The sequence below is a fragment of the Lepisosteus oculatus genome, chromosome 26 (genome assembly GCF_040954835.1).
Source record: "Lepisosteus oculatus isolate fLepOcu1 chromosome 26, fLepOcu1.hap2, whole genome shotgun sequence".
Taxonomy (NCBI): domain Eukaryota; kingdom Metazoa; phylum Chordata; class Actinopteri; order Semionotiformes; family Lepisosteidae; genus Lepisosteus; species Lepisosteus oculatus.
Genome location: NC_090721.1, coordinates 6,099,571 through 6,119,920, shown reverse-complemented (window position 1 = coordinate 6,119,920; position 20,350 = coordinate 6,099,571). Strand labels below are relative to the sequence as shown.

The window sequence follows — 20,350 nt, the reverse complement described above, 5'->3', positions numbered from 1 at the left end:
AGTTCTTCAGCAGGTGCACAATAAGCAGACCTCTGGAAAGAGCCAAAATTCCAGAATCTCCTTCTTAGTTACGACACTACATTATTATAAAGCAAGCTCAGTGTTCTAGGAGAAGGGCTTCTTTCTGGACAATGCAGAGTCTTACACATACGATGGAAGGAGGACAACACCTTGTGCACATTTCTGGAGGCGCTATTCTAAACTGCCTTGCAATTTTTTGGTCGCAATCCCCTTACTTATTTACTCTTTTCATTTGACATTTTCCGCCCCTTTTGGTTACAATTCAAAATCTGTCATTCAAAAATGAATCTGTCTGGCAGCTATCTGTGGTGTCATTACCAACACCGAGGACTTTTTTCCTCATTTAAACCTGATAAAAACCCCCATTGAGAAAAAGTCAACCCCCTGGACGTCTTCAAAATAGACGGTATAACACGAACAAAATGGCAGAAGTGAAAACTACAGTTGAACAGTATTTAAAACAGAGAACAGAAAGACTTTATGTAAGGGGTTGTGGGATAATGAAACAAGCTTCACAGACATGTCGTTGAAGCCAATACCCTGACTTCTTTTAGAAAACTGCTGGTTGAGATCATTAGATTAACTACCTACTAACTACCAAACAAGCTAGAGAGGCCAAATGCACTGCTCTTGTTTGCAACTGCTGTAGTATGCCTGTTTAGGGATTTCTCCTCTCACTGTAGATAGACTAGAGAACCTAGCTCACATGGCAAACACTAAGAAATTCACCCATTTTGATTTGTGATTTTTTTGGTGTTTTTTTAAAAGCCCCATTCAGGACACTTTGATCACTCCGAGCTGTGGAAGTGGAGGCTCTCTGTAAGAAATAACTCACATTGCACTACCAGCCCACTTGGAGCGCTCATCATTGGAAACAGGTGTGGACCTGCGTCTGCGAGCCTTTTAATAATCAGGGGGTCACTAGCAGGCTAAGCCAAACCCTCTCCATCTCCAGAAGACATTTACGCTAACTGGTGAAAATACTTGACACATTTGGAAACACTTTGAGTAAAAATATGTGCATTTTGGGGTTTTGAGCTCCCGAGTGGAGGTCTGTGGGTTCAAATGCCAAGTGGGACACTGCTGTTACACTCTTGAGCAAGGTGCTTCACCCATACTGTTCCAGTAAACACCCTGCTGTATAAATGGGTCTTTGCCAGTGCTACATGGTATAATGGTGTACATACAGTTTATTCCATTGCTAATAAGAAGAAATGTGAAGCAAATGTTTCAGCTGTTGAGCCTTTTTCAGATATGACACCTCTCTGGAATAGTCTACTAAATCAGTGATGCCGTACCCTGAAAGGTGATACCCAGGTGCCTTTCAGGTAACGGTTAGAGACTCTTGGATGGCAACACAAAGTGAAATTGTTGAGCCTTCTTCAGGTGCGCTCCTTAATTTTCTTGAGTGTCCTTAAGTGTTTGATACCAAGCAGTTTGTTTTAGCTGCCCATATAATCTGGGACGGACCTCGAAATCATCTGGAACCCCCAACTGATGTGTCACAGAAGGAGAGATAAAAACAAACTTCCGAGGTTCATTATTTCCATCAAAACATGGGGAATGTCTGCTAGCTCTATGACCGCAGCCATGGCAACTTTGAATATGGACACATTATGAACAAAAAATGTTTGGCAGAAGCCAAACTTCCTTCAGAAGTGGGTCGCATCCTTGTGCCAGTGGTTTGGTCTGTGGCACTGCCCGGCCCGTGGGAACTTGACAGCAGATACAATATGTTCATTGAAAAAAAACAAAAGGCCTGAGAGGCAGAGTGCCCTGCACTGACTGAATAAAATGAGGAAGAACTTCCTCTGGGAGAACAGAATACAATATCCAACGCTCCTACCCCGATTTCAACAATAATGTCCTAAGGGACAGAAAAGCCAAGAATACTTTGGTAAGAAAAAACAAAGTAAAAAAACTAGTGCCAAGAGAAAAATGCTTTATTTCTTTGTTTTATTCACTATTGTTCCTTTAAGATGTAGCAAAGGCCTTCATTGAAAATAACCATGTCAATATCTATAATTTTCATCACTGAAAACATTTGCTTAACCAAACTAAATGACACTAAATTCTCAATTGTACGGTTCCGTTTCATAATGTGATCTCAATTCCCTTGTTATCCGAGATCACCATTTTTAAAAGAAATAATTAGCAGATATACAAATAGCCAGGCCAAAAAAATAATTCCTTTTAGGTTGCCTCAATTAAATACTCACTTCAGAGAACAATTTAGGTCACATGGCATTTATAAACTGCATTCTTCAAAAGCCTATTCAGTGAGGGGTGCCCATGGTTGGGCTGTCAGGCAGACATTGCTTTCTTAGGGCTGAGGGTTTAAGAGCCTGTAGCAAACAACCTTTTATACAACTAACACAGAGTACATAAAGCAAAGGGCAGAACAATTAAGGGTTGAAGCTTGCTCTCCTTAATAGCAAGGGACATGAAGCCTAGAGCACCCTCAAGTACCACTCTGGAATTCTGCAAACGCACACAGACACAGCATTAAGAACTTTGTACAGTGGTTTTTACAGTATTTCAGTCAGTGCTGTTATATACAGTATAGAAGGATAATAATAATAATAATAATAATAATAATAATAATAATAATAAAACACTATATCAAAGCTTTGCCATGCAGTTACTTTTATTTATTAAAAAGCATATTGCCAGAAAATATTGATGTCACACATCCAAAATTAACATGGGTGGGACTGGATGCACATTAAACCATGCAAAATGTCTGCAGCTTGCTTTACACTGCTTAGACTGGTCACGTCATGTTATGGAGCCTTCTTCAGGTCAAGACCTGATGACGGCTCCACAGCCAAAATATTGCGTTTCCTTTCTCCTCTTTTCATCATGGAATAAACCGTTACTTGTTCCTTTGCAGTCTACGCATGCTGACGCAGCTCCCTGCTTGACCCACCTTATGTTATGCTAGAAGGGTTACAAAACACTAAGTCAAAGGTCTCAAATTCTGGTCATAGAGAACCCCCAGTCCAGGTGGTTCTGAAACCTAAAGGCCTGGACCTATTTCTAAAGATCAATCAAACAGGAAGTGTTCAATTAAGTAATTTTTAAAGAACATATGGAATTAAAAACAGAACATCCTTCATTTTAGCTTCCCAGGACCCGAGTTCCCTTTATTGAACAGATTACTTTCTTAATTCATCAAAAACAAAAGCAAATGTTACTGATCTTTAAATAACAAGTGAGGTTGGGTGATCTATAAGAGTAAGGCTCTCCAGGACCACAGTTGAAGGCTGGCATCTAAAAATGGCAAACTGTAACAACTGAAGAAGAATAAAATATTTTGGTAAAAAGTGAAAGCAAGCACACTAAAGACAGCGAAAAGCATGAATTAACCTAAATAAATCCAGAGCTACTCTCCCACCTGAAAACCTGTGTAGCACATCCAACTGAGGGAACAAGTGTTTGCCAGACATCCCTGGAGGGCTGTAAGCTTTGTCAGTATTTCTGCTGAAATTCGAGCCTCTTTGACACTGCCTTCTGGGACAGGGTAAGCAAAGTGGAATTCTTCAGCTGACAAGTTAGTTTTCTTGAGAAATATGGGGTGAAGGGCTCAGTTTCGCAATTCACAAAAGCTAGACTTTAGGTAACGATCTACTTTTATGAAAAATAAATCACGTCAGAACTCTGAAAATCAAACAGTTCACTGGAGGGATAAATACTCAGCAATCAAATTAAACATGAGGATCTTAAAATCAACTTTGAGACGGTTAACCCAAAGAACTTCAGAATTAATAGTGAAACTGTGAACCATAGGACACAAGTTAAAGCTACAGGGAAATGCATACAGAACTGAGGCCAGGATGCACAATTTACACAAAAAGTCAGGAATAAGCTTTCAGCCATACCATCAAAGGTGATATAAATGCTTAGAGGAGATCCTTGGATCAATTAACTACTATCCTCCAGATGAGCTGGATGAACTTCCATTTGTGTGTTACCTCTTGTATGGTCTTATGAGGAGAATCAAGACTCAGAAGAGTGATATAGGCTCTCTAAATGGACATGAAGCCTAACTCCTCTTACATTATTGCACAGTGCTTCAGTGCTGTTCTATAAAAGAAAAACAAAGCCTGGAGGTCAGACTTTTTTCCCCCCCTTGTCTCTGCCGGAATTGAGGAAGGAATCTTGCTCCTGACCTCCGTCTGTATTCTCAGGCTGCGCCTATAAATAGGAGAGACGCAAGGAGAAAATGTCCCAAGAACCCCTGGCACACGAATCTCGGGGAGGGCTGAGAAACAAAAAAAAAAAAGCAACACTGCACACTCAAATCTGCTCCAGATGTTGCACTTCGCCCACTCACAATCTCGCTCTTCGTAAACCTTATCGAAGACACAAAGATTCCCTTTCACCTGGGTTAACGGGCAGCTATCATCTGCTTTCTAATCCACATTCCATTCTCTGCAACAGGTCTGGAAACATAACTCAACTGGAAAGTGGCGAGAAGATGGTGTGTTCTCTGCCACAGAACGGATGCACTGCCGGCCACTGTGGATACTTCACCCCATAGCTTAGGACTCCTGCCAATTCCTCCTCTAGGGTCATTCAATGCCTAATTCCTACCTTTCAAGCACCAAAGAGAATGGGTGCAAAAGTCATCTAATCAGCCAGTTATTCAAAAGAATAAACAAAGACTTCAAACAGCTTGCGCCCGGTTTGCACCAGATGTGACCGTATCTGAACTGCCACAGAGCTGGCACTCCGCTCTTGTGCGCACTGCACAGTGACTCCTCGCAGCTCTTTCGGAAAGGCTATTTCTGTATTTTAAACAAATGAGAAGTTTGTTGGGTAAGCACTTGGCAAAAAGAAATGAAATCCATGCTTTCTTTTCCATGTGTTCACAGATGCTTGCCCTTTGCCCACTGTCCGTTAGCCATTAACCAATAGCAAGTTTTTCTTGCTCTTTCGTCAGTCTAACTTTTACAAAATACGTCAGTCAGCTTGGATGACTTTTAAATGGTTGAATATGAAAATACAGCCAAATAGCACCTTTTCAGTCCTATTGAATTTTTTTTTGTACTGAATATAGCACAGTCACATTTCCTAAGGAAGTAAAAAATGTTCAAGATGAGGAAGGTACCCACATTCCCACCAGTTCCAGTTTGCTAGAATATAACTACGGGCCTTCCAGTATTTATTTTCCAGGGGTTGTCAAGCTGAACAAACCCAGCTTGTAACAGGACTCGGGCACTGAGCCCATGTCAGAAGGTGATGTCACCCCCCTGGAACCAGGATAGTACTAAATTATCCCAAGGCAAGAAAGTGGTCTTCTGGGATAGGGGAATGTTCTGCAGTTTGGGGAGTGGTGTAGTGTGGCTCTGAAGTCAGAGGTACCCAGGAGCACTGTGAATGAATCTCATAAACGTTTAATAGGAATAATAGGTTTAATATATAGGAATCACCAGAATTTCAGCTTTCTAGAGAGATCTGTGAAGATCATAAGCTTTTGAAAGAAGCATACTGTTAATGGTGGGAAATGATCATGATTTTAGTAACTTAATATAGTGAACAACTCTCTGTATTCATCCAACAGTGTATTTAATTATTTAAAAATGTCATTTTTGTCCATTAACTTCATTAAAGTGCTCTCCTCTGCTCTCCTCCCCACTGATAGCTGATGTGTGGTGAGCGTTCTGGCGCACCATGGCTGCTGATGCATCATCCAGGTGAATGCTGCACATTGGTGGTGGTGGAGTGGAGTCCCCAGGCATTACCCGTAAAGCGCTTTGAGTGGTGTGTCCAGAAAACTATATCGCAGGATGTTAAAGTGTATTAATAAAAATGGATTAAGGAAAAAATTGTGGTCTTGAAAAAAAACTGTTGTCTGGGTTTGAAACCTTGAGATGAATAAGAACTGAAGTGTGAATTGTTTGTGCTGTGACTGTAAAGAACAGAAATTTGATTTTTAAATCTAAATCGGTTCTGATTTGTGGGTCAAGTGGAAGTTTTCCAGATCATCTGTTCTGACTTTGTTTGTGTACTGGTGTTACAGCACAATGAACTGCACTCTGTAATTTTATAATACAGAATTAATCTCTTCCCAGCAAGAAACTTCATTAGCAGGATTCACCCTGTGGACACCCTTAGTGAGAAAATGAAATGCAGCATGCATAATACAGTCCAGTCAAATTAAAAAGAACTGCAGTATTTGTTTTTCCACATCAGTGGAAAATTCATTATTTGCTTAAAAACATCTGTGTCCGTAAGAATGACTACCAAATTACGGAACATGAGCCATTCTGTCATAACAAGGGAACGGGTTCAAACTGAGAATGCAGTGCCAAACCACAGGCATCTCCAGCAAGTTCTGCAAGTCTGTGAAAGAGGTTTACTCTGAAGACAAGCAATTAAAGAAGCACTTTAAGAGTGCTTGACCAGACTGAGCCAAGTCTTTGGTCACTTGCAGCGACAAATGCACTAAAAAAAAAAAAACAGGAAAGAGATTGACTGATTTTTAACAAAAAATAGGCAGTTTTACCTACACCTGCAACTGAGGTTAAAATTAAATTCTTTGCCAGCATGGGTAACAAATAAAAAAAATGCAATAGAACAGGTCTCTTCACCAGTAAACTGGTTCAACAGGGGTAGCCTTTTTTAATAAAGATAATCTCAAAGAGCCTTCGTTACAAACGATAAAATTGATTGATTTTTTAAAAAGATATTAAATTTGCTGGATCGAGCAGCCCAGTACATTGCTACAGAACAAGTTACATTAATTATTTTTCCACATTTGTAAACTATACAAGTCATACACACCTAAGAGCTCATCTTTTTTTTTTTACTAAGAACCTCAGCCAGATGTTCAAGAGCTCCTGCAGCACGATATGTTGTTGCACGGACAGTGGATGTACACTTCAGCAAATCGGGCTCCAGCATTCTCCCCTGCTAATCGGGTGTTAGTGTGTTCTTCTCACCCGCGTGATACTTTTGCTGGTGTGTGGTGCCGGGTGGGGGTGGGGGTGAGGGGCGGGGAAGGTTTATTCGTAGTGCTCTTCGAATTAGTTTCTTGACTACGTGGGATTTGAGAGGCTTACGTTGCAACGACGGATTTTAAGGCTTTCTTGCTGATTAACAACATGCACCCTCCCTCTGTGTGCTAGCATTTGGCGTTTGCATCACCAGGTTTTCCTCACATTATTTTTCATGCCTCAATGGACTCCGATTCCACAGAGGTACGGCACGGTGAACAATAAACACAACGGAAAATCATCATAGTCATCATAGTCAGCTAATAACAGGGCCCAGTCTTGAGCTGGGTTACCAGTTCTTGAACAAGAGCTAGAAAACACTGTGGAGATTCTAAGCTTGTACACACTTTGTTTGAAAAAATAATTGTCTGTCTATAAAGAACTTCATCTTTTTTAGACTAAAGTGTTAAGAAAACACATCTATTAAGGATCAAATACAGCTTTGCAAGGGACTGCAAACACTGTTTAGATAATGGAAATCATCCTCTCGGAGACTTCACTGGACTTCCAACTGATTGCTTTTCTGTGCTTTAGCCAAACGGTTGTCTTCCCAATTGAATTAGAGGTCTGGACAGAGAGTGTGTACGTGTTTTCTGGTTTATATTAAATTATTGGGTTGAAAAAAGGTTTTGGTTTTAGGTTTTGAATGGGCTCTGTAGCTCCAAACTTTACTAGTTTAAGTCTCTAGTTTCTTTTATCACCTCCACCTAAAATGATGTACAGTAGCATCTTTTTAATTGAGTAAATGCAACTACAAGGTCTCATGTTTCACAACACAGAATAGATTAGAAATATTCATGCTGCCATTTATTAAAAAGGTGGCCTTTGAGCACAGATAAAAAGCTACTGCTGGAGTAAACTTCAAAGTGTCCTCCTGTTTCAAAAAGAGCCAGGATGCACACTTTCAAACACAAAACAACAATGCTTTTAAAATCAGGGTTTTATACTAGCAAGGGAAGAATTCAGCGAGCTTGTCGTTCAAGAGAGAGACAGTTCACCGCCATGGGCTAATTCTGTCAGACTTCTTTTGTTCAGTGAAGACAGGCGAGACAGTTTACTCTCTGAGTAATGCGCTCAGTTGTCTGCACGAAGATGCTTTCAGGCAAAAGTTACGAACTTGGGATACATCAGGGGAGGGCAACTTGTGTCCTGCGAGCCAGATTCATGCAGGTTGATTTCAGCAGCTGTGCGAGATCCTAAAAAGAAGGTAATTCAATGTCTTATCTAAATAAATTACTCCATCTAATGCTTACTTAGTTCTAAGTAATTAAGATCAGAAAGAAGATGATCCTCTGACACTCCAGTTACTGTATTTAACTTGTGACATTATATAGATAACATGAGAATATTGTTCTTGAACTCACTAAATAGTACAGATTTTAGATTTATCCAAAAGCTCAAGAAAAGGAAATCTTCAAATCTACAGCAGGAAGAATGGAAAGGGCTATTAATTTATCAGAAAAGAATGTGATTTAGGCTACCACTCTCACATGTTAATGACTGAGATCCATCGTCTGGAATCACATTTCTAGATGGAAAATGACAAATACCCTGGAACAGCAGGCTGGAGTGAAAGAAATTTGGGATCAAACAGGGTCTGGTCTTTGTTCCTTCAGCAAAACACACAAGTAGTCTGGTACTTGGGAGATGAAAATCATTAACTAGGAGTCTAGTGAGGAACACTTCTAACAGTGCATTAGCATGGTTGTAAAACTGCCATAATTTCTATAGAGTATTAAGAATTGCACAATACATCTTTGTGATCTAACTGGGATCTTATAAAGGTCACATTACTGGACCACCTCACTGCAGCAAAAACTAAGATTTACAAACAGTTACATACTGGACTGCAACCCTGTACTTTATGTGTAACAGAAACCTTGCAAAACATTTAGAACCAGTCTGTCTTCACAAAAAATAGCTATGTGAGAGCTGAAACAGAAGCTGATCTGTTCAACATCTGGAGTTTACAGGCTAATGAACCCAGGACTGCACGCGCTATCTGAAGATCAGCGTGGGTAAAATGAGGCAGGGCTCCTGCATGCTTGTTATGGCTGTTCTGCTGCTGCTATTGCGGTCTGCAGTCAGGAGGGTGGCGAGGCCAATGTCAGGGAAGAAATGAGCTCAAAGAGGTAGGAAAGAGGGACAAACAAATGCATCATGGAAAGGATGATTGACATCTGTCTCTTTGCATTAGTGGCGAATACAGAAGGGGCACTCCTGCAGTGAAAGACAAACTTAATTGCGATTTTTACATTCCTAATGATTCCAAAAACGCAGTCCTGTAAGGACGCTTTTCAAAAAATACATTTCCTTACATGGGTGACATGGTGGTTGGTGCTGGTGCTTGGGTTCAACTCTGAACGAGGGGGGAGGGGGTTGATTCTGTGTGGAGTTTGCATGTTTGTAAGTGCTGACCTGGAACTCGTTTCCCCTCCACTGATGGAGCTGGCTAGGTTAACTGGCATCTACAAACTGTCCCTCTTTGAGTGTGCATGCCCTACGATGGACCGGAGTCCTGTGCAGGTTGTAGTTCCACCTTGTACCCTATGCAACCCTTACTGTGAATAAGCAGCTTTCTCATGAGGGATGGATGGAATTTCTTGAATATTATTAGAATGGAACACAGAAGTTTCCTGGTTAAAAAAATAAACACTGGTCATAAAAATAAAAGGATCTCTCTCTTTAGTATTTTGATTTTTAGGCAACGCTTACCTTCATTCAGAGTGGAACATTCTTTCCACACACAGAAATTACATATGAACACAGCCATGATCTCCTATGTAAATTACAATCTAAACTTAGCCCTTAATTAATACACCAGGTCTGAAGAGACACTATCCTACCCCCACAATGCACTGTGAAGGTTCATACATCACATTCTGTGACATGGCGTTGTCCCTTGAGGAAGGGCAGGTTTGTTCTGCCTCCAAAATGATAGGCGCCCGCTTACACTCATAAATCATGGAAAATTGCCCTACAGAATGTTTTTTTTTTTAAATGACAGAGTTCATGATTGAAATGACTGAATTTCAGATGAAACCGCTCAAGGATCCCAGCAAGTGTCAATAGGTTATTGATGCCATATTGGTAGATGGAACCCAGTAACAGCACCTGGTGCTTCCACCTTCTGGATACAGGACTCGCATGTAGCACTGAAAAAAAAAAAGCGATGAGCCTTTTACATCGCCCATGCCCTCGCCTGCTTAGCTCCTGTAATCAGAACTGGAACTGGCCAGGCAGTGTGCCAGTCTGCCTGGCATTTCCTCCTCTGACCTCCTTGCACACCTGAATTTGGTTTAGGACACAGGTGCATCACTGTTTCAACCCATAACTACTGTATACACAGGAACACACTTGGACTGAAGTGCACTGTTGTGTCACCTCTTTCCAGATCTCTAAAGTACAAATCCTATCACACCGCTCCAGCTCCCTTGCCTGAATGAGCTGAAAAAGGTGTGCTGCTGTTTTGATTCAGTCAAAGACCCATGTACTGTAGCTAGAACATGCCTCCTACACGCCTGGCTGTATTCCTGTGAGCCTGTGAGCTGAAGCTGAAAAATGTAATTAAATTACAGCTGCAATTTGGAGGCAGATTAGGTGGGGTAAAAAGGATTTAGAAAATCAGTTAAGCCCTTTGTTCGGCGATGGAAGCAGTTAGGAGTTTCAGCTGTACAGTGGTGGAGCAGTGCAACATGCTGATGGCAAGAGAAGAGCACGGAGCTGAAAGAGCTCTCTGTGTAGGCATGGCACAGCCAATGGTCTTCGGGTGTGTGTGTGTGTGTGGGAGGGGGGTGATTTGCTTTGCCACTATGGGAAGGAATAATAATATCTACTGGGGGGGGGGGGGGGGAGGTTTGAGGTAATCAATTTGAGGCATCTGACATACTCCTAATTACTGTTGTGAGCTTCACAATGGAATTCCAAGTGGCTCCCTGCAGCTTGGACAGCTCTGTGCCTGGTGCCATGTTTCCAGGCCCAGGGGACCGCAGGGGGCCATGAGAAACGGGGAGAGGGATATTTATAGAGAGCACAAGGCTAATAGATGCTTGGCAAGGCTGCTTCTTCAGGGGGCTGCAGGCATTTCCAGGTCAGGCCTGCACGATCCCAGGGAAGGCTACATGGACCGGCTGTGGAGGACACATCGCCCTGGGAGCCAGATTCCCTCCCCTCTTTAAAGACGGTGGCCTCAGTCCGCCCCAGTGCGGATGCCTGCCGAGGTATTTCGACGCGTTTTCACAGCTGGAGTGGGGGCCGCCGTGGACGTGGGTGGCGAATTGTTGTTTGGCGCTTGGGTGTGAAATAAGTGCAGCAAACCGACGAGGAACTGGCACCCCACTCCCACAGGGGCAGATACACATACCAGAGCTGATGACACCGCTTCACCCACTGCCTCGTATAGCACTGTCTGAGTCACTAATAATTCGGGGACGAATTTCAGTCTTAAGCAGCTTTTAAAGAAGGGTATTTCTTGTATTTATTGCTGACCACAGCCCTGAGAATAGGATCTGTACTTTGCAGCACTAAAGGATCTGAAAAGTCCACTCAGGGATGAATACGGAGTTCAGCCACACTGAATCTCTCGGATCATAATGCCCGGAAACCTTGATTCAAAACCAGGCCTAGGACAACTAAAAATCCCAGGTAGAAATACTCTGGGTGCTTTAAGACTTAAGAAACCTATATTAAGGGCTGACAAACCAGTTAATGGTTTCTCACTATGTTTGCAGAAGTGCAGTTACGCTTCTACTTGGACTACGCTATGAGCAGGATGGGGTGGTAAAAGTTTTGCTCTGGGGTTGATTCTGGGCTGGAACCCTTTCCATGGTTAGCTTGCATTACCCCATTCCCTGCATGCGTTTTCTTCAGATGCCCCGGTTCTCCCCTGCCTGCCAAAGACGTACCGGTTGTTTCATTTGAATTCTCCATTTCCCTGAGATGGAGGGATGGGCATCCCTACTCAACCTTCCCTGTGAGCAGAAGTTCTGATGCCTGCCCATCCCACACTCAAATTCAGGGGTGGGTTTTCCAGATTTTCCGGAAGAAAGAAAAATAACAGCGAAAGGCAATTCAGATATCTAGCTTCTCTCTCTCGCTGCTCCCAAAATGTGCAGAAAGATCATATTTAGATCTCAGTATCGGTTTTGCAGTCCAATCAGCCTTTGCAAAGGAAATGCATAGACGTCATTCAAACAGATGAGCTATACTTGAAGTTCAACATAGAAGAAAAAAAAAGCATACCTGCTACAGGACTCATGAACCTTAAAAGGCAATGCTAATGCGTGCAAAAACAAACCCGCATGAGACACAGCATGCACATTCAGGGAAGGGTTAACTCCTGCTGACTGAGAACTACATGGGGTGATCATTAGTGTCACTTCTCATTATCAACAACTACAGCAGCCTATCCGTGGGCAGAGTTAATCCTCTTCTGCTTCCCTGAGAACAGGGAAGGCAGGCTGAAGCACACAATTACACGATGGTGGTGTCAAAAAATAAGAAGGAGCATCTAACTCTTTTTCACTAGCCTAGTTCCCAAGACTTGTACTATCCAGCGACACCTCAGGAAATTGTACAGGAGGAGAGCATGTTCAGAGATAAGAGAGTAATAAGACATGAGGTTTTAAGCTGAAGGCAGCAGTAGTACTGTAACAGAAGAAAAGAAAACATTCAGCAACCGATATACTTCGGCGACTTGAGAGTACTAACAAACTACACTCTATCCTATAAGATACTGACATGAAACCAGAATAGATGGAGGAAACCCACACAAACATGGGGAGAACATACAAACTCCACACAGATAGCAGCTCAGGACTGAACCCAGGGCCCCAGCACTAACTTATTCTAACCACTGTGCAGCCATGCCACCCACCAGTTGATGCATTTTATGGAAATAGCAAAGGAGATGGCACTGGAAATATGTTCTGCCCAGAAAACAAATGCAGAAAAATGAAACATTCCGAAAGTGGCTCCATTTGGGAAACACTCCGGTTGGAGGGGAAAATGTAATTATAAGATCACTGAAAACTCCTCGGAAGGCCGTGAGCTTCCAGCTTTTTCTCAAGTAGGGACAGCAGAGGTGCAGAGTGCCGGGGCTGAAAGTAATCAGTGCTGACAGTGGGAGTTTCTGTGGCCACAGTAACTCTGCTCTCCTGGCTGAAGCTACCCGCTCACAGTGCACAAGAGCACTGTGGAATGACATCACATCCCTTCTGGCCGCCTGTCCCAGTATGGAATCCCTGATTTGTTTTTAATGAGACAAAGAAAACCACACCAGTGCCCCGCCACACCCTGCACCGTCTCGGAGAAACACGGAGGAATGAGATTAAGTTGTCTTGGGGCAGTGAAGGAAAAGGAAAACCAAAATGCCAAATTAGTTACTTCAGTAAAGCTGAAAAGAGACTATTGATGCTTGACAAGGTGAGAAGCAGAGGACTATAGGGAATGCTACAGGCATCTGAGGAGTAGATGCTGCATATCCATTACATCCAGGACACAAGCAGAAATATTCACTTAACGCCACCCGAAGGCACCAGATAGACCTAATCTGTTAGCCTGTCTTCTAAAGACCTAATCTGTCAGCCTGACTAAAACCAGTTAAGATGCAGTATGGCCTTCCCCAGTTTAACTCAATGGTGTTTCTAAAGGCATTTAGAAATAAGCAAAAAGCTTAGAACAATCAGCAAAATGCACCAGTTGAAAACAGTTCTATCGCCTTATAGAAATGTTTGCACAATGCATTTGGAAGTAATGCATCAAACTTAAAACAGCTGTTGTCTACTTCAGAGACCCACAGAAGAGGCCGTGTGGATTTGACACGGAGGTGAAAGAAGCACACCACACTTTGCAGGGGTAGAGGAGCTTGCGACACCCATGTGTCTCACTCATTGTGCACTTCAGGTCGAAAAGCAAGATAAATCGCCACGCGTATCACCCTGAGAGTAGGCGCATACTACCAAATAGATCATCTTCTCATAAGAATTTTCAAATACTTCTGTTCCACAAAACTGAATGTTAGGGTACACCGACATCTAAAAAATACAGTCGACTTGCAATTTATGTGGGCGTTGGGGATCTTGAGTAGTGCGTAAAGCCAAATTCACGTAGAGTCAAATTTTACCCTTTAACACATAGAAACCTTACCAACCCTCTTATGGAAATCCAAGATATAACATACAAGTATAAAAACAGTAAATAAAAGTAAATAAGACGACTGCATAGGCTCACTAAGTAGCTCTCGTATGGGTGCTTGACAACTTTTTCAGAGAATGATGGTTTTTCCCCCCCCAATTTTTTTTATTTCCCAGAGCCGACCGCGTTAAGTTGTGAGCACTTATGTTGCCCGCCTACCGTATGTGAAAAATCCCCCAACAACCTTCCAACTGAGTAAGAAGTTTGTTAATGGGTTAGAAGAACTGTTCCCAGATTTAATCAACAAACAGGACATGAGAACGTTGGCACCTAGGACTCAGAAGTAAGAAATGTCAATGCCAAACTCCTTTGGGGAAGGAGCAAAAACAAGAAAAATACAAGCAAGAGCTGTGAAGGGGTGTTATAGTGGAGAAGCGAGATTCTTTATGAAGAGTGTTACAATTACACAGTACAAGAAAAACTGGCTTCGGTTGTTGAGTAAACTCATGCCATAACTCATTTCTGAAACAATGTTTTATTGCTCCACCAGGGGTAAGCATGCTTCTCGGGCAAACACAAATACCCAAAGTCAACTAGCCAGTTTTCCCTATGATGCTGAGGAATGCAAAGCACGCTGTAAATGACTAAAGACAAGACTAAATTAGGCCCGGCGTAGGAGGCGGAGGTACATTGATGACTTTTTTCTTGTTTTTTACTGCGGGTATTGGAGTTAGAGAGAATAAAAAGAGCATTCTTAAAAAAGATATTTACTGTACACCTATACTAAAGATAAAACCCACAGCCCACATGCCAATAGGCAGTTTAACTGCACATGAGAAAGATACTGAATAAGCCTGACTGCTCAGCACTCATTTCCATGCTATTTGGGAGCACAGTAATTAATATATAAATACCAGGGTCTTACCTCATCATCTGGAGAAGGTACAGGTTTCATTGCAAGAAAAGGAAAGAGAACATCCAGGATGACAGGAGTTATATGGAGAATCCATAACATAAATGGAGAAAGAAGGAAAGAAAATTAAAGTCAGGAACCTTTTACGTGTCACATAATTGTTGTATTATTCTTGCAATCTCCAACAGATCTTCACATCATTGTTTGTTTGATTTGAAGGAGGTAGGCACAGGTACATTAACGTCTATTTCATATAAAGCTTAAAATGAGTATATTTGAAGTTTTATTTGTAAATAAAAAAAAATCACTAAAACTATGGACTGCAGATAAGGCGTCTGGAAAAAAAAATAGAATAAAAATGATCAGGTCACAGCTCTGTGTAAACCTTACAGAATAGGCACATGTCTCCCAGTCCTCAAACTAATTCCTTTTTTGTTCTCACAAGAACAGGTTGGGGTAAGAACTGAGCCAGCTGAAATCCAGATTTGAATGCTTAAACCGATTAAAATACCAAGATATCTAAAAATAAAAAACAGAACAGTGCTAATTTATAGCTTTAATTAATTTGTGTGATTGCTCTCTCTTGTGGTACTTTTTAATTATACAAGAAAACGTAAGTGGCCTTATTTGTCCTTGTTCAGGATGTTAACAACTTTGCAAAACATGACAGGTCTATGAAAGAAGTGCAGTTGTTAATGGCAAAGAGTAGGTCTCACAGTTGGCGCTCTAAGCTCCCTGTCATTTCTCACTTGCAACTGTGTGTGTGGGTGTGAGAAAGTGTGTTTGTCTGCATCAGTAGGAGTGGTTTGGGCAGCACAGTGTACTATTTCTGAATTGAGACACTTCAACTTAAACCCCACAGCCTTGATGACTACCCAGGAAATTCTTCACAACTTTAAAAGCAAAGCCAACCTGATACTTTACAGCAGAGAACAGATGTCCCAGAAGAAGCACAGCAGAATAAACAAGAGCCATGTCATTAAAAAAAGGTTTTAAAAACAAACAATACCAGTTTACTAGTAAACCCTGCTGGGAAAAAAAATATTAGAATCAAGTACTGCGTTCACTCTATATACATTTTAGCAAAACAAAAAAAAAAAGTAGAATTATATAGGAGTAAAAATCAATATAGAATCATTTTTTAACATATTTCTCCCAACATTAAATGTATGCAAGGAGGAGAAAATCTCCTAACAGTAAAAAAATAAATCAGAGGAAAATGCAATAAGAAAGAGGATAAGAGTCAGTAGGAATCTGAAGTTATCGTTGTCCTACATGCAGAAACCCACTCTATTATGATGGGCCAGAGCAAAGTTTTTGGCGAAAGCAGCATGTACTCGAAAAGGCTGGATCTGCAATCACTACAAACCACTTCGGACCGTTATTTCAGCCGAAAACTCATTCCGCCATCACGTTCCACAGAGCTGCCCTCACTTTTAACACTGTCCTCCACAGCCTACGACGAGCCAGATTTCACATTCGGCTGGGAGTCGCTATTCATCAGCTTTGCCTGGTCAAACAGGTTCCATTTCCCTAATTAGCAGGCCTAGATTCCAAAATAAGCTGACAGCTAAACTAAGCTGGGGGTGTTGTGCATTAAGATAAAGAACTGCTGCAGTGTAATACCCAGTCATACTGCAGACTGAAATCTATAGTACAGAACAGTAACGTTTCATAATGATTCGAATAGAACCAAAACGTGTGGTTCAGTGAAACAAACACACAGCACAAGGCCTGCCTCATCTATTACAGAGGCAGGTTTCTAATTAAATACAACAGAAAAGTATTTACGTAATTTATTTATGCATGGCTTTGCGGCACTTGTCATTTCCAGCTTTTATCAATACCAAAATGAGAGACACTGAACTGAGAGCCAGACAGAATTCGGACGTGCAACATATCCGCAGTCCCAGTTAACAAATATACCACTTACCCTTGTGCAGGTTCCGAAACCTGCTGCTGGATGCCAGGCGGTGCATTTTCCCAGCTGCCTACAAGGACTTAATCTCAATGTAAAGCCTGTTATTCTCTGTGTTCGCTGAGATGGATTGACTTCCCAGTACTGGGCTTTTCTGTTTGCACGGAGCTGTGTGTATGTGCTGTGCTGGGTGGGAGGGGGAGAGGTGTTTGTGGGGATGGGAGGGGGGCAGGGGGGGGAGAGCAGATGGAAGCTCAGCCTTGCTGGCTGTCTCACACTGCTCCCTCAGCGTTCCACTCCTCAGCTACAGGCTCTGGGCAAAAGCATAATCAGTACGGGAATGATGTCACCCAGTGATGACATCACTTGCAAGCAGCAGGATATAAACAAGAGCACATGGGGCCCTAGCCACATCCAGGACATTCATTTCTGAATGTTAGGAAGGAGGAAGGTGCAGATAGCCCCGACATGATTTTCCCTTATTTTAACGTGACGATGCCTATGAGCTTTGTATTAATTGCAGGTCAATTTTTTTTTGTTTAAGGCAATTAAAGTTCTCATAACAGGCTTGGAGAACTAGCAGCTCACCAGCTGCAAATTCCACCACCTGAAGTGGAGGGTGACTATCCGTTGTGCAGGCACAGACCTGTAGATGACAGAAAACTGCCATCATGCATCATATTTGTAATCTGCAGCTGGCCAGTGGACCAAGGTCACCTGTGTGTTTCATCTTCACAACATGGCAGTGATAGCTCAAAAGAAGAATGCTTTTCATTCACACTGCATAGCTCTTATTTCTCATACCTGTACATTGTGGATCTATTCTATAATGGTGTAATATTATTCTGCTTTGGTCCTCAGTGCTTGTACAAGACTTTATGGAACAGTCCCAGAAGCAGGCCAGTTAGCGAACTGAACAGCTGGAAGCAAACGCTCACACTGTTAAATTCCACTTGCAAGACGGATTTCAGCTTTTCGTAATTAAAGGTAACCGCACTGGCAAGTAATTTACTTCACTAACAATTATCACCACTGGAGATGAAGACAGGTAATTGTATTTGTAATGAAAAGCTTTCTAGAACCACATCAGACTGATTTAGCTGGATCTTTGTGGGTAAGTGAATGTGTTGGGTCTGGTTATAAAGTTTTGAACTTACACAGACTGCTTTATATGGGTCTGACTGCGGCTGTTTCTGTCAAACAAGTATGCAGATTGCTAAATGGTGGACTTGTGTAATGATATAAAAAAATATTTGAAAATGTAAATCAGGGACTGTTTTGGCTTAAGATGAATCTTTAATATTCATAAGAATATAAGAAATGTTACAAATGAGAGGAGTACAAACTGCCCATTAAGCCCATTTGGTTGTAGCTACTGTAATTCAACCAAGAAGTTGGTCAAGATAGTTCTTGAAAGAAGTCCTGGTTTAAGTTTCTACAATGTGGATCGTTTGTCCCATATTCCCAAACCTCTTATGTAGACAGTGCCTCCTGTTCTCAGGCATTAGACTTTTCTCCAACACTTCAAAATACAGATGCATGCTTGGAGAGAAAAAAAAAAGCATTTCTCTATTCCTTTGGGAATAAACCACTTGCCTAGCACACATCCCACCTGAGAAGCCTTGCCATCATAAATGTGTCATAAAATGATAAAAAAAAAACATGCCATGCACCAACATTACATTTTTAAAAGTATGTCACTATCTTTTCCTTGATAGCAGTCGTTTATGGGATATTTTCAGAACACATTATGTGAAAGGAGTAACCTCAATTTGTGACAAAGAGTAGCTCACTAATTGAGTTCTTAACTCCTGTCAAATGTATGTACTTCAGATTTACTGAAGACTCCCCAAACTGGAGACCAAGCCAGGTCATGGAAAGCTACAGTCCACAGGGTCTTAGATTCTTTAATTGCCAGATTGTAAAGCCTTGGAACAAACACAACTTACAAAAGTGTCAAACAGTAAATTGGTTCAGTTAACAAATTGACAACCGAGGTCCTCGAGAGTGACAGGGGATTGGTATTTTCTTTCCAAACGAGTTTTAAATCACTTAATTGATCAAGGCACCTGTTTAGCAACGGATAATTGAACACCTGTTGGATGGTAGCTCTGTCCAAGACAGTCTGGCCACCCTGGATTTGTGCTGTGAAGGCCACTAGCCAAGACTAGGTAAATGTGCAATTTAATAATAACCTACTTCACAAAACTACTCCACACTCTTAGGAGTGAGAGGGCACAATAACGTTGAATCCTTATTTTCTGTGCTCATCTAGGAACGCAACAGCTAACCTAGCACAGATTTCCAATTGTCCCTATCAATATCTCCATTTTCAAACGTGACACCTGACCTCAATATTCACCGAAGCCGCAGGGTACGCAGCGCGTTTAATTTTATTCCAGAGGCCATGTAATATAAATAGCGTTGGGTAAGGTATAAAGGCTTTTAAATTAAGATCGTTATGGCCACCCATTTAAATAGGATTGACTAATGAAGTCTGTAAAACAGAATTGGCTGTCGAGGACTCGAAATGTCAAGAGTTAATAAGCAAACATCTGTAATTATCTGCTACATTAGACATAATTAACCTGTATTCTCCGATTCTGCAAGTACCGGGGATGTAATGTATCTTTGCACCTCAGTTTGACAGCCTTTTCTTTGACCTTACAGTGTTCATCCACACTGGAAAGTTTATTTCCTCCCTCATTGAAATAAAAAGAAACTGTTCGATTTATGAAAACAAGCTACTTAAGCTTATTGGCCGAGAACCAATGCGCCAAAATAATTAAATCACTAAAGAATTGTCTCCACACAGCTCAGACAATATTAAATATTTAAAGCATCCAGAGAGGATTTAAGGTGGCGAAGACCAAATGGAAGAAATTAACATTTTTATTCCAAGTGCTTATCAGTAATTCTTGATTCAAACCTAAAGCTAAACGTTTGGAAGGCTGCACGCAAAACTGATTATTAAGTAAAAACATCAATTTGAACTTACCGTGATTGAACATTTGGCTTCTAAACCTGCTGTTGGAAGAGGTGTTCTCCATTCTGAAAGCTCTCGGTTATTTTTATAAGTAATCGCGCGGAATTCTGCGGTTTATGCGACTTCTGTAATTCCTCCGTGTTTGCACGGCGCTGGACGCACCAGATGGCGATTAACAGAAGCCCCGCTAGCCTGTGGGCTTTTGTACAAACGCTCGGCTCAGATTTCCCCCTGCCTGTGCGCGTTTTCCTGCAGTAGCTCCACACTGTACTGAATGCACTGGAGGGCAAGGCGAGCTTTTTAAATGCCAGACTGGAGTGACGTCACAAGGGATGGCGTGCCCCGCCGGCGGAATGAAAACAACAGCACATGGACAC

At 41.7% G+C, this 20,350-nt stretch overlaps 1 protein-coding gene across 1 annotated transcript in view; it reads right to left on the bottom strand.

Annotated features, from left to right (window-relative positions):
• The window catches only part of LOC102697328 (septin-4-like), a 58,142-nt gene extending 38,055 nt beyond the window's left edge, over positions 1–20,087 (bottom strand). The window contains exon 1 of the mRNA XM_069184526.1: positions 19,986–20,087. The gene's annotated coding sequence lies outside the window, so the exon portion shown is untranslated. The remainder of the gene's footprint in view (positions 1–19,985) is intronic.
• Between the last annotated feature and the right edge of the window lie 263 nt (positions 20,088–20,350).